This window comes from Gouania willdenowi, chromosome 22 (assembly GCF_900634775.1).
Source record: "Gouania willdenowi chromosome 22, fGouWil2.1, whole genome shotgun sequence".
NCBI classification, from domain to species: Eukaryota; Metazoa; Chordata; class Actinopteri; order Blenniiformes; family Gobiesocidae; genus Gouania; species Gouania willdenowi.
The window spans coordinates 20,120,937-20,136,703 of record NC_041065.1 but is presented as its reverse complement, the minus strand read 5'-3'; the positions used below and the strand labels follow the sequence as shown (position 1 = coordinate 20,136,703).

The 15,767-nt window shown below is 38.5% G+C and overlaps 1 protein-coding gene and 1 long non-coding RNA gene across 5 annotated transcripts in view; one reads left to right on the top strand and one right to left on the bottom strand.

Moving 5' to 3' along the window:
• The window catches only part of LOC114456042 (uncharacterized), a 332,361-nt gene that overhangs the window by 272,640 nt on the left and 43,954 nt on the right, over positions 1–15,767 (bottom strand). The window lies entirely within an intron of this gene.
• The window catches only part of myt1lb (myelin transcription factor 1-like, b), a 136,325-nt gene continuing 132,751 nt past the window's right edge, over positions 12,194–15,767 (top strand). For 3 of the 4 annotated variants that reach the window (XM_028437508.1, XM_028437507.1, XM_028437504.1), the window contains exons 1-2: positions 12,194–12,267; positions 12,334–12,624. The gene's annotated coding sequence lies outside the window, so the exon portion shown is untranslated. Of the gene's footprint in view, positions 12,268–12,330; positions 12,625–15,767 lie in introns of those variants that run through there. The other variant, XM_028437506.1, reaches the window with a different exon arrangement.

The window sequence follows — 15,767 nt, the reverse complement described above, 5'->3', positions numbered from 1 at the left end:
GTCATGTTTTTGGATTGTGGGAGGGAGCCGGAGTACCCGGAGGAAACCCACGCAGCACGGGGAGAACATGCAAACTCCACACAGAAAGGACCCAAGTCCACCCCAGGGCTTGAACCCAGGACCTTCTTGCTGTGAGGCGGACGTGCTAACCACTAAACCACCGTGCGCCCAGCCTTTAGATCTCTAGGACTAAATAACCTGCTCAGGTTCCCCGCCCATGTATTTTGGTGTGTTTCCCAGTAGATCTAGTCTAATACAACCCTCAATGCCACATTGCAGGGTAGTTAAATGAAGTATGTGTGTTGTTTAACTTAAAAGTGAAGCCATTTCCTTCTAATTATTTTTGCAGCTTTTGGTGGAGTTAAAGAAAATCTGTAAATCCAGGGGCTCACATGCAGCTAAAGCTTACTGACTTATGCAGACATTTTAATTTGGTCCTCTTCAACACCCTTAATGTGTTAAAGTAGAAAATGCTGTCTGTGATTGAGAGTACAGTTACTCAGTTTGTTGCCTGTGGTGCTGCAAAGCCACTGCTCAACTCTCACTACAGTTGAAACTGCCAACAATGCACCATGTGAGGATTGGAGAAAGTCACAGTTGGAGATGTGAAGCAAAAATATCTAAAAAAAAAAAAAAAAAAACCCTCCATAATTTTTCATTTCCACCACAGTCCAACTGCTGGTGGTAAGTAACATATGTAGCTACACCTGCCCTGGGTAGCCAGATAAATCTTGGCTGCAAATATGCATTGGTATACAAGGTGAACAGGGTGTTGCCTTAGGACACAATGGGATTTGTATATTAATAGTAAGTATAATTTGAATGTGTTTTCATTGAAGGTTGTTTTGAAGCCTCGTAACTCTGGTGAAATCTTATTTCACAAGACTTCGCTGCAGGAAGATGGACGGCTTATAACACTACGCATTCCTTTGCTGTTTTCTGTCTCATGTGTCTCTTCTCTTCACACGTACCGCGCCATGTTTTCTCGGTCGCCATGTGACATCTACGTCTCGTACTTTGACATATAACTGCGGAAGAAGTGTTTCCATTGAGCTTTTGCCATACATTTTATTTTAATATCAAAACCTCCTCATGAAAGCGTGAAAACTTTTTTAGTGATTTTTTTAGAGTGTTTTTTTGAAGTTCAGATGTTTCCAATACCAGTTAGGTTTTGCGCATTTCCAAGAGTAATGGAAACGCAGCTACTGTCTTAAGTATATTGAACATTTTTGGACCTCCTGAGCTTCTGCTGCCCCTCCCATCTAAACACAGAAGGTCCTCTTCAAGTGCAGTACGGGTGTTTGTGTTTATCTGTGTGTCTTTATCCCAGTGAGAGTGTGTGTGTGTGTGTTTGTGTGACACGCTTGTCATTCTCTTACCAAAGAACTAAGACTTTCTCCTGAGCAAACGCACACACACACACACACACACACAAGTAAAAAAGCACATTACTCAACAAGGCTAATGCTTGTTATTCCACCTCTCTCTTCCTCCCACTACGGCAGCAATGCAACCTCTCCTCCTTTTATAAATGTCTTCCTCCACCTTCTTTTCTTCTTATTCTCACCTCCCCAAACTACTTTCTCGCTCCTCTTCCTTGATCCCAACAAACAACAAGCCCTCACCTTCTCCCACGCCATCATCCCAAGTCCCAAAACACACAGATTGTCTCTCCAAGCCCACCCCCTCACCCCCCTTCTCTGACGAAAGCTTCCTTTCACTCTGCAGCACCGACACCGTCTGACCTCAGCAGCATGTTTCTCCCATGCTGTTGCAAGACTCTCTTGTTTTCTCATTTGAAGACTGAAGTCCTCAAATGTTTCAATCTTTTAAGTTGCATTTATCATTGTATGTAGTTCTATTTCCATTTTGCAGTGTTAAGCCAGACGTAGATTGGGGGGAGTTTTAAGGTTTTCCTGATAAGTTGACCTGAAAATTTAGCTTGACATTTGCTCTTGAACAGCAGATGAAAAATGAGTTTACTTTAGTTGCTTTAAACCCAATCACACAGTGATCAGTGGCAAAATGGGTCTACTCAATTGGTAAAAGCCTCCATAAAGTTAGAGATAGGAAGAATCTTTCCATGAAAATTTTAATACATTTTCTAAGTTAGAAAATTGCTGTTTAGTCATTCCACTGAATACATTTCTTTATACTGATGGAAGCCAGTAGTTTCTTTTAAATTCTAGCTATATTAAACATCAGCATTTACATGATTTTTTGCTTGGATCCGGTGCCAACTCTGGAATTGGAACACATCACCATAAGAACTAGATTCTGAAGAAATCCAGGATAAGTGCGCGCTGGCTCTGGCAATCCGGGCCAATACACACATTTGACACTTAACGTCTGAATTATTTGGCATGTGTGAGTGCAGCTGTGCCATATTTGAGGCTGGGTTTGGGTCAACCAGAGCACTACTCAGTTGGCACCTTTGGTCTCACACAAGCACGGTAACAAACACAACACATAAAACATGGTGAATATATAAATATATATATATATCTATATATATGCACTCTCTCCACGGCCTGGATTACCAGTGTGGAGAGAGTGCACGCCAAAAGTTACTTATTGTGTGATTTGGCCTGTTTCCACAAAACTGGAAAGGATTCACCTCGAAAGCAGAGGCTCCACGATGATCTGGACACTTGAGCTCCCTTTTTCATGATAGTGAAAAGCTGATAGTTGAAGGATCAGGATAAAGATGGAGGAAACATACCTCAGAGGCTCTGCAGCTACTAATCTTTTTAGTTTCCTGATGTACAGCCAGCACAATAGCAGGAAAAACTGTTTTCAAATTTAAAGACGTAATACCCTTTTCTCCAGTACTAACTGATGGAAGATAAAAAAGTGAAACCGTTCATATTGTTTATATTTATATATGGACATTTCCAGTAAGACTTTTTGCACTTTGACTATACAGCAGCAGGATTATTCCTAAGTCAATAGCAGCCATTACAAATAGATCATGTGACTTGTCTCCTTGTACCAGTAGGTGTTGAGTGCATGGATGGTGTTCAGCACTGGGAACAACTGTCCATCACTAAAGCTCAGTCAGAGGTAGAAGGGGTGCAGTCAGTCATGGCTAATATTACCTAATGGAGGTTTAATTAGATAGGGATGGTAGTTAGTGGTTGAAAATGGATTCTACTACCCAAGAGTACAAATGACATTTAATTAATGGGAGTGCATGGGACATCACATTTACTGCTCCATATATTAATAATAATAATTAAAATAAAGTACACTTACAATACAATATGCCTCCTGCATTCTCACTAATAATAACAATAATAATAAAAAAATCAATTTTGGACCAATACTTAATCCGTTAATAAGAAACAATAACATTGCTATAAGGAAACATCGGATTTGTCACACATCTGGCAGTTTCCACTAGCGTTTATTTATTTATTTATTTTTGTTTGTTTGATTACGTCAAAGAATCCTAACGGACTTTGACAAAATGTTAACCAAAGACAATGATGTACGAATATTCATAGTAAATTAAAAGCCTTTTTTTTTACTTGTTATTTTAAGAAAAAAAAAAGATAAACTTCTTAAGGCAAGACAAGGAAAGGCAAACTTATTTGTATAGCGCATTTCATACACAAGGCAACTGGATGTGCTTTACATGATCAAAAAGTGCATCAGAAAACATTAAGGACACAAGTCTGCCACTTTTATAATCTATTTTATTTTAATTTTGTTATTATCATTTGACTAAAAAAAGGAAGAAAACATAAACAAACAAAAAAAAAGGTTAAAATTAGTAGATTCAATGTCTGCCAAGTTAAATTCCAAACCTACAACATCCAAAATCATTAATTAACAGGTTGTTGACAACAATAGGGTCTATGGCATAACATAGCCAATGAACAGTGTTGGGAACGTTACTTTAAAAAAGTAATTAGTTATAGTTACTCACTACTTGTTCAAAAAAGTAACTGCGTTAGTAACTGAATTACTCTATAATAAAAGTAACTCATTACCAAGGAAAGTGACTATTTGCGTTACTGTTAAAAAAAAAAAAGTTGCTCTATGTCGACAAAGTTTTCTCTCCTAGATATAATGAACACTTCTCATGCACGTTCTTGCCTTTGACCACAATTAATTTAAAGTAGTATTTGAATCGTCACCTTAAAAATGCCATCTTTTCATCAGACTGCTCCACGCTCACCATCTCTGCTGCTTCATCCAATCTGCTCTGTGTGTGTGTGTCGCTGTGTGCTGGCACGTCACCTTAGCCAATCATAATCGCTCACCTTGTTTTTAACCCACCTCCTCAGGTGGTAAGAAGCCAGGGTTCCTTTCGGATAACAGTTCATTCAATGTAAAGCACCGCATTTAACGTTCAGTAACGATAACGGCGTTGTAACGGCGTAAAAAGTAATTAGTTAGATTACCCCGTTACTGAAAAACAAACGCTGTTACATAACGCCGTTATTTTAAACGCCGTTTATTCCAACCGCTGCCAATGAATGCTTGTAATTCGACAGGTCATTTTTGTGCAGCCAATAGTGAAACTACAGTGCCATCATCAACATCAGCAATTATTCGGGGTGGGATGATACACTGAGTTCATTATACAATAGACAACAATGAAAGAACAATATTTTACTTTAACTCTGGACATACTTTCTCTGGGTATGACCTTTTCAACTCAATAGGAATATAGAAAATTAAAACAAACCATAATAATCTGTAGTACTGTATACTACAGATCTAGAGATCATGTGGATTCTTTGTATCCGACACCCGCATCATGCAATACTTTTTTAGTCAGTGACCAGCTTATATTAGAGAGGTGGACATATTGGCCAATATATGCACTCAGTTTGGAGTGACTTTTCAATATCATGACATGACATATTCAGTGAATAGTTTACAGTTGTTTGTGAAGACCATTTTATGGCAGGGCTTGTTCTGCAATGACATGGACATTAAAATGCGCCGTGCGTTGCAATGAACAAAACAGATCCAACCACATTCATGCACAGACCTAAAAAGGGTGATCGCAGACAGGTTGAAAGACTAAAACATAATGAGCATGAAAAATCCAAATAGGTAAGCAATGAATATGGGCATCTTGAGTTATTTGTTATTTATTCACCCGTGGACAGATGTTGTAAATTAGCATTTTGCTATAAGCATTTATTGCAGTGTATCTGGGGGCCTGAGCATGAATAAATGTCACAGCATCACTATTACTGTGTCCATGTTAAATAAAAGTTAAATAGATAGATAAATCGAGATGTTCATCCTCGGAAAGTCTTTGTGTTTGAACCAGTGACGTGCCGTGACCGCTATGGTTGGGTAGGCACGTTGCAAATCGACCACTAATGACAATTTCATATGTTTCTGCTGGCAAGTGTTAATCAAACAAAGTCAATGTCGTAAAACACCATTAAAGAAACATAAACAATTATTTAATATAGCCTCCATGCTCTCCCAACAAGATATATCTCATCATCCTTTGTTTGTGTTGGAAACAGAAACACGGAGAAAATGGCAACAACAACAACTCAGAACAGCCTCAGTGAGGAGCATCCATAATGCCAATCCTTCCTTTTGTACCATTCACTGTAGAAAATACCAACATTGTTCTGACCTTACCTTTTCTGAAGGTCTGGTAGCTCAGGAGTTGGTTTCCCATCTTTTAAAAGTTGTAGTTTTTCCTCAAAAGAAAGTTTCTTTATCGTTTCTAGCGCTGTCATCCTTCCTGTAGGGTTATCCCACCCACTCGCTAGAGAAACTAGCAGAATTGAATTGATGGATCAATTCACTAATGCAATGTGAACTTAAGTATAGCATTTAGCATAGCACGGTTACGTCCAAAGGCAGCATAGAGAGCTGCCTTTGGACGTAAATGGTTGTCATCTTGGGGAACTGACTGCGCATGCGCAAACACAAACACGCTATGGGAACAGAGGCAGAGCAGCAATCTGCTTTTGAGAAGGGGTGTGGCCTCCTCCTGCCTTACAGCGGAGCGAGACTGTGTAGCATCTCTGCTGTGCTAGGAAATAGTAATGTTTAGTCATTTGGTCAATGAAAAGCACAACATATTAACTTTTTCAAACTTATAGGTACTGTAGGCTATCGGAAATTGAAAAATAAATAATTTATAATTATATTATAATTAAAACAAATAATCAAAATATCAATTCACCCTTGGGTAGGCACTGCCTACCCTGACTGTACGTCACTGGTTTAAACCCATTTTTTTTTTTTTCAGTTCACTAACTGTCAAAAGATGGCATGATGCAGTGTGTATTTCAAGATTCAAGATTTTTTTTTTGGTCACATGCTCATACAATTGTGCAGTGAAATGTAAAAGACTGTCCCGCAAGGCCATGCAACAACAACAAACACTCAATTTAGTAATACTCGTAAATGCAGAAAAATATAACACAATGCAAAAAGTAAAGAGTTATATGCACAAACACAGAATACAGAATCAAATGCTGTAAATAGTGCAAGTCACAAGTGTCAATGTGTTAAATATGCAAAGTTCATAGTGACCAGGGTCCAGTTAAAAAACAATATAAAATAGTTAAAAAACAAACAAAAAAACAATTATTAAATGTACAGAATAGAAAATATAGGAAAATCTAAACAGTGTCCAGAGGTGTCAAAGTGCAATGTGCAGAATTTTATTTTTTTTTTAAGTTCTTTAACTGTGGAGAGTGGAGTTAACAACGTTAATTTAACTAGTATGCCACCACGAATATCCACTTTAGTTAGAAATGTCTACCTCTAGGCACTGTTGCGTGGTAACGCATGAGTTTTTACAAAGCCCAGGTTTCAATCGGCTGTAAAGGAAAGCTGTATCTCAATCAAAGGAATCGCTCTGTGGAACAGTCTTGATTGTAAAATTAAAACTTCTAAGTCCATTTATGTGTTTAAAAAGTATGTTAAATTATCAATGTTACCGAAATATAACACTGCAGAGTAGCAGATCAACTTTATTTTGTATTTTGTGTTTTGATTAACTTTATTTTGTATTTTGTGTTTGATTAACTTTATTTTGTATTTTGTGTTTTGATGTCTTGTAATTGATAAGACGGCTGCATGAGACAGCTCAAAGGAACTGGAACTGTAAATAATTTTGTGTTGATGGGGGCAGACATTATTAGTTTTTACTTCTTTCTGCTCCTTTTCATTTGTGTAAATGCTGTTGTTGCATTTTTTTAATGAATGAAATAAAAAAAATAAAATAATAATAATAAATGAAATGAAGATTGTGTCTAAACTTCAGATTAAAAGAAAGTTATTTTTGGTGTATGGTTTGATTTTTGATTTTTAATTTTTTTTTCATTAAAGGAACGTCATAGAAAAACACTACAGTGGTCACCAACACGGTGCCCGCGGGCCTTAGCTAGCCCGTATGGACCATGTGAGGTGCCCTCAGGAGCTCTAGTCACCAATGAGCTCCATCTAAAATCTGATTTAATTTCCAGGATTCAAACTCACAAATATGAATACCAGTGTTGTGCTAGTTACTGAAAAAAAGTAACTAGTTACCATTACTAGTTACTTCATTAACAAAGTAACTCAGTTACTGTTTTGATTACTTACACCAAAAAGTAATGCGTTACTGGAAAAAGTAACTTTTGAGTTACTTAGAATTAAAGAATGTATTATTTATTTTGGGTCATTTGTGTCCATACAGCTTCATATTAGTGATGTAATAATAAAATAATCCACTGTTGATCAGTTGCTATAAAACAACCATAAATGATGTGCATATAAAGCACAAAACAGCTGCTCCAAAATTAAAACAGTAATTTTTCAGCCTTAGCACAGTAATGTAAAGTAAGCTGTGCATATTCCAGGTGTACATTCTGCTGTTGAAAATGCTTATGAAAATAAATGTGGAAAAAGAAATTCACAGCATTTTTCTCAGCTACACAATGCTAAACATATCAGGCTAATGAGCTGCTGTTAGCAGTGACTCAGCAGCAGTGACAGGCAACAACATACCATGCAATAGTTTGGCTGACCTGTCCCTGGATAACAGTCACAGTTCGTTAAAATCTAGTCGCAGCGTTAGCTTAGCTTCACTGATGCATCTTTTGGAGACAAAAATAATGTGCGTATATTCACTCTGAGAAGCTCGTCCTGCTCCCGCATTGACTCGCCATGATTCCCGCACGTGATGTAAACAGAAACACGCTGACAATGCTTCTTCTTCTACTGTTTCACCGTGGTTGGCACGGCATCCCGCAAAAAAATGTAGCGCCACTCTAAACAGGAAGTACACTGCAGCTAGCAAAGTAACGGACAAACGCACCATATTGTAACGGTAACGGCGTTATTTCTTTAGAAAAATATTGCGTTACGGTACTAGTTATTGTCAAAAGTGACGTTGGGGCGGTAACGCGTGCCCAACACTGATGAATACATATAAAAGATGTCGTTAGTACTAACTGTAGTAGAGTTAAATACTGCTGATAAAGTTTTAGAATTAAATTAAACGTTTATTTTCACTGGAACGTAATCGTGACAAATGTTTTTAAGTGTTGCTGATCTGGTGTATGGTCAGTGGTATGTTGGGTATATACTGTATAATATGATAAAATATATTTTTAAAAACGCAAGATGGATTTTCTATCAAATTTAATGAAAATGAAAAATTGCATAAATTAGGAGAAATAGTGTTTCATGTTGAAACCTAAACATTTCCCACCTTTTTAAGTTACTGCTATAGCCTTCATTATTATCTTAGCCTCTAAAAAAAATGAAACTGTGAAAATGTAGTATTTAAGAAGTTTTCTAACTGGTAGCCCTTCAGACTATACAGTACCTGTGAAGTAGCTCACAGTTTTAAAAAGATTAGCGACCCCTGCGCTAAAGCATCCAAATCAGAATGAAAACTGACTCTTCTCATTGTAAGAGGAGCAGCCATTCTACCCCGAGCTCCTCCTGCACGATTCTAAAAAGAAACTTAAACTCTAATTTTCCCTATTGCTCTAACTATAGCTGTATTTACATTGTAAGTACGTATTAAAATCCACTTTTCACTCCAGTAGTTGTAGAGTCAGTACCAAACTGGTGTATTATTAAGACGTCTACATCAAAGAGCAATAACTGCCTTCACACCCACACCAAGCAACCCTCAAACCAACCAGCTCCCTTCCCTGTCTGTGTTCCTCACCCTTTGTTTATTTGTTTAAGGCTGTAAAATAGATTAATTGCTGCTGATTGGCATTAACATACCCAAATAAGAATTTGAATTTGGTAATATTGCGTGCCCCGAGGCCTCCCGTGTCCCAATCCACCAGAGTACTTATCATGCTTTCCCCAGCTTGCCTGGCAGCATTGTTTGAGAGAGCCATGCTTGTTGGTTCAGTAAAATACACGTGTGTCATGTGACTTGTGTATTTCTGTTGTGCTATGAATCAAAACAATGCACCTCAGATGTAGATTCATGAGTTTTAGAAGGACGGCGCTGTTCTGGAACCAAACGTAAAAATGTCGCTCCCCCTCTGTCATGTGATGATTCCCCCAGCATGCTCTGCTGCTACAGCCGGGTTTACACTGTAAAAAATGATCTGTCACTTTTTTATCATTCTAAAGAAAGATGGTTAAAATGCTGCTACACGTCTTTGAACCGCAAACTTGTTTTAGAATCAAATTATCACTATTTTGTTTTTTTTTTTCTTTTGTTTTTTTAATAATTAATTTAGTTTCTCTGGTTTACATTTCTGATTGTGTGCATCACTATGTTCCCACACGTTCCCTCAGGTCAGTGAGCTCAGAGTAGGCCACGCTTTCACTGTCCATGGTCCTAAACTGTTTAATCTGTTTTTGAATCACTTTTTAAAAACCCAACTTTTTTCATTCAACTTTTTTTTCTGAAAACATTAAAAATATATGTTATGTGTTTTTTTTTTTTTTTTTGGGTTTGCATTCAAAGATCTCCATACTTTATGTAATCTATTTATTTTTATTTGATCTATTTTGCTGTATTTAATGTACAGTGATTTATTTTTGTTAAAATGGTTTTATATCACCATGTAGGATTCAGCACTTCCCTATTGTTTGTTTGAGGCGCTTTATAAATAAAGCAGGGTTGGATAATGTTTAGTGATTCCCATGATTCTGAATATAATACAGCAAAATCCGTTGAGGTTACAGATATTTTTATAGATAACACAAATCTGGGAACAGAACTTAGATGTACGTGAATAAGTTGTGCGGCTGGTTTAATCATGATTTTAGAGAAATGCTGCAGTATGTCTAACAGCTAAAAGTTGTGGGTTTGCATGTTCTCCTTAAGATTGTAAAACTCAGCTCAAGAAACATTTATGTACAGTATGTCCACTTTATTTTACACCCAAGCCTTGATTTGATTATCTTCTTCTTTTATATTTTTCTATTTCTTTATCACATGAGTCTTATCGGTGTAATGGTACATTTCTTGACTAAAACAAGCTAATCAAAACTGTTATCTGTCATTATGCACATACAGAATATTTTAGTAGTTTAAGTCCGTAAAGGGACCCTCAACCCAAATGGCAAAGATAGGTTCAACTGAAACACTATTATGTAACCTTCACTAGAAGAAATAGAAGCTACATGCATAAAAAAAACATTTTAAATGCTTGTGAATATATACAAAATGGTGATGCTCACGTTTTTTTAGGCTAAAATATAATATCATGGAATTTAAAGGCACTTCTTACACAAATTAGTAACCAAGTATTTATATTCAGCTTTAGACCTGTCATCAAAAGTCCATTCATGTGATGGGTTGCGCCTATTACTTTAAATAATATATAAATAATAATAACATCACTTACGTGTGCAGGTCATGATTAAAACAAACACGTTTTGACAAGCCTTAGAAAGTTATGTATAGATTTGTTTGAGATTGTTATTGTATTTTGTAGTAAATTAGTTTTACAGTGTACTCCACTGAGGGAGAAATGAATTAGCACCTCTTGTCCAGAAAGAAATGAAGCTAATTTATAATCTAATTATGATGATGTCTGAGGGATCAAATTAGCATTCTCTGTGTTTGTTGTATATCAGGGTGAATATGGAAATCATCACGCTGTTGTTCCCATTTTCATTCACACAAGAGTGCATATGAATGTCACCCTGTTTTTATGGCGTGAGTATGATTATATTGTAAACACTGTGTCCTGTTTGGGAGCGGCGCTCTCCACTGAGCACATGGCTGCAGCTAGCCTGTTTCAATACTCATTCATCTTCCCCGCACTCTTAATTCTGGTGCTGAGCCAGCCTCCAAGCCTCAAACGCTGGGGGTGAAAAAAAAAAAAAAGAAAGAAAAAGGAGCCGTTAATTAACAGCCAAGCCAGCGATCAGACGGAGAGTTCCTTTTAGCTTTACATCCTGTATCTCACTCTCTCAGCTTCTCTGAATGATCCCAGGACTTGAGTTGAGCTATTTTTTATTTATTTTTTTAACCGTCTTTCTCTTATAGGCACAAATTGTTTCTCTCCCCCTGATTTAAAATACATGCATGTTCCACATGGTTCACTATCATCCCCATCAGTGTCTCTCCCCTCCTTCCCCTTCTATATCCTTCCCAAGGCCCGTGGGAAGAACTGACTCTGGGAGCAGACAGTCTGCAGCCCTGAATAAATAAGAAAGGTAAGGGGAGGGCACATTAGCAGGCAGAGAGAGAGAGAGAGAGAGAAAGAAGGGATGAGGGAAGTGAAGAGAGGGAGCATGTTGAGTTTTGAGGACATGCATGCAGTGTGGGTACACAGAAATAAGGGAAAGAATAAGCAAAAGGAGAGGAGAGAGTATTTCAACACACACACACACACACACACACACACACACGCACATGATCGCTTTAGGGGATACCAGCCAGCTTTGGCACTCCTCTCCTTTGTTGTTTTTGCTAGTGGTTAGTCTCAGCAGCAGCGTGTGTGTGTGTGCGTGTGTGTGCTGGAGCCCAGGAGGCGGCAGTGGCTGTGTGAAGGATGCCACAAGCGGTACCCGAGTCAGTCAGCATCCTTCCTCCTCCTCTTCCATCCCTCCCTCTCCGCCATCCCTTCCTCCCTCTGATCTGCAGTCTCTCCATCTCGCCTGGGATCCTCGGCTCTCTCCACCTACCCCTGCACATCCCCTCCCTCCCTCCCTCCTTCCCCCTCTCTATCTCTATTTCTCTCCATGTGCGCTTTCTCTCTCCCTCAGTGTCTCTCTTCGTCTCCACGCCGACTGTGCTCTCGCCATCCTCTCGCCTCTTTCCTCCTGCTCGCTCTTTCTCCACGCTGTACCTCATTGGTGTGTCCTGATTCCTTTTTTTTTTTTTTTTTTTTTTTTTTAAACTTTTTTTTCTCCCTCCATTAGGCTCGGGGCCCATTGGTCGTCTGCCTTCCAACCATTATCTCCACCCTCCTCCTCTGCCTCTCTCTCTCTCTTCGTCTCTCTCTCCCTGTCATCCTTTCTCCCCTCCTTCTCTCATTCCCAGTCATCTCTCAGAGTCGTAAAATGATTTGCATGCAGGAGAAGAGCAGAACTTTGCAGTGAGCACAGCAAGAATAAAGCAAGGTTTAAAGAAGGAGGAAGAAAGACTGAGGATAGCAGAGGAGACACATTTTGGGAGAGCAGGTGGAAAGTTCAAAGAGAAGACAGCAGTTGGTAGGTAACTTTGGCTGGAATCTGGAGTGTACTTGTATTGAATGAAGGTTTGACAGTGTGGATGAGATGAATGTAGTGTTAATCCTGTTTTTGTTCAGAAAGCTCTGTAACGTGATGCCCTGTCGTGGTCAAACTGCCTTCGAAGATTGTGAATGTTTTATGTTGCTGATCACTTTCGGCTACACACACATTTAATTCCTTCAAAACATCAACATTTGTCATCCTCAGTGCGATAATTCATACACATTTGAAGTGTTGTTATTGTTGTTGAGAGATTGTAACTCTGATAACAGGGTCTCACAGAGCCAATGCACCCATTTGAAAGTTTGCGCAGCAAGTTTTTAGCCGTACAAACTTTAGCTGAAGATCTTTCCGTTGGTTCTTTATTCCAAGGAAACAGTTTTTATGAGCATGTCTCTTTGATTTGTTAAGCTTTTCCTCTCTAAATTATTATTATTATTATTATTATTATTATTATTATTATTATTATTATTATTATTTATTTATTTGTTTTATCTGAAACAAACTCACTTAACTGACAATTTCTTTTGGCAAATCATGTCACTGCTCGGAGGACCTAAAGATAGTTGCTGTGGCTGACAAAGAAGCAGAAGAAGAGACGATCAGAATTAAAGTGTTTGAAGTTAAAAAAAACCTTTAAAGTTCCCAACATCAAATCTTGTATTTGATTCTCACAAACATTTCCATTTCCCGGGGTTGCAGACAATGCAGATGTTGTTGTTGTTGTTGTTTTTGTTGTTTTGTGTCTCCTGTGGGTGGCTCCTACTGTGTACACACAGCAGAAGGCAGATTCACAGCAACATGCCTCAGTCTGTCAAGACAAACAATGCACTGATACAAAAGTGGGTCTACTCTCTCGTGGTTCTCGATGCATTGCTAAGAGTGTTTCTGCATGTCAACAACAGAAAAGGACAATGTTTGGACACATTTGGGAGTAAATAGTGATGAACGTTGATAGTGTGTTCACTAGATATTGGATATTTGAACATGTTTTAAAGCAAAAGATGCATGTGACGGACGGCATTTAGATGTGGTTCAGTATAGATTGAGTTATCTTGTTCCAGCTAAAGTTTTCCTATGCAAAGGGTTTCTTTGAGACAAGCTGATCAGGACGAGGTGAAGCCATGTTCTCTGGGATGTTCCTTAAGCTGCAAGAGGAAAGAAATGTCTTGCTTGTTAAAGGGAGACCTGTGACGGTGTGTGCCAAGTGTGTCCGACTGTGTATGTGTGTGTGTGTGTGTGAGTGGCGCCTGATACGCTTTGCGGAGCAAGCTGAGGACAGCGAGACAGCGGAATGTGATTAAATTATGGAGGGAAAGCTCGCTACCTGAGTCTGACTGAGGAGTCACCAACCCCGTCCACCCCCCCCTCCCCTCCATTCCTCCTCTACCTTCCTGTGTCCTCACGCTCTCTCTCGCTCTCTCTCTCTCCGCTCTCTACGTAATCACAACAGTCTCGTCAGAGCTGAAAGGGAGAGGAAATTGGGTGTTGATGTGTTCATGAATATTGACTTTAAGGTCATAAGTTGGAATGTACATGACTGCAGAAATGATTGGTAGATATTTCCATCGTCTGTGTTCAGTATTTTTAGTATTACAGTAAAACAAAAACCACAAAATTCTTTGGAAATGGCAATGATAACACACTGGTGAGCTTTTATTTTGGAAAGCGCAGCTGACTTTTCTTTCCCACCCACATTCAACCATTGTTGCGTTCTGAACTAATAATAATTTCCACTGTTTAGTGCCACAGCGAAAGCCAATATACGATAATATATAATGTATTAAATGATTGGTTCAAGCTCGCTTTGAAAGGCCGGAGGTTCCTCCTCAGGCAGCCTCATAAATCAGTAGCAAAATCTCCCTCCTGGGAATCCCCATCATAAATTAGCTGTGTTAGGGTGGTGATGTTGGTGGTCGTGGTGGTTGTGCAACAGCAGTGTGCTAATATTAGCATGCATGTTGAGTGGCCGTGTCCTACTTCTACACGCTATGCTTAGCATGTCTGGAACAATGCTTTGTTTAAAGCATGACTCTGCATTTGTGCCCCACGATCCGTGCTCATGCATTCTTAAATATGAAATGTAAACAGCTATGGCTTTATGCATTTGCAGTGTTTTTCACTTTCATTGTTTGGATATAAAAAATAGGCCTACTTCATTTAGAAAATACCAAATCTTGAGTAAAGGTAGGGCTATCGGAATTAGATGGAGAAACATAAAGGGCCTGCATTAGCCCAAATAAAGAGTGCTAAACAGATTGTATGCATTGTTCGTTCGCTTGTTACACTTTACAGCTGTCTGTTTGAAAAATCGTGTATGGATTATGATTATTATGGCCAAAATAAATCATCCATAATGATTGGTATACAAATCGGCCTATTAGAAAAAGTTACGCAACTTGTTTTCAGGTTGGAGCTTCCCTGGCAATAAATAACCCATACTAGGTTTTTCTTGTTTGTGCAAAAACAAGGTGTGACATCTGTTTCATCATGTTACCATGGCAATGGCCGACAGTTCTCATCCTTTAGTAAAGTGATAAGTGGTAAATAAAATAGTAGAGAGCATCCCATTCAATGATTAATAAATAAATATATATTTTTTCACAACATGTAATTGTAAACAATAAGTGTCATACCTAGAGTTGCAAGAAGTAGAATGTGGTTCAGTGTTGCTAGGGCACATAGTCTCAGCTTCTTCAGAGCAACCTTTTTGTCTCTGTTCACATGTTCACTCTGTTTTATTGGATACCTTATTCGTACGGTTCTTTCTTAAAAAATGTTGGTAAAAATGAGCTAGCCCACCTCATACACAACGATTGAACTTTTAAAATCCTTACATGATATATGCTTTATTCTTGGAAGGGATGATTGTAAGATAACATAAATCACTCAAAAACAGTGGAATACTCTAAGGCAGTGTAGGGCTGGGCGGTATACCGGTTCATACCAAATACCAGTATATATTTTTGTTATATGTATTTGATTACACAACATTCGGAACGCTACGCTGCGCCGTGTTTCAGACCAGACCCTTTTTAAGGTTACACTTCTAAATAGGAAGGTAAACAGTAGCGCTCTGGTGTTAGTTACTGTGTAAAACATAGACTGTAAAGTGTAAATGC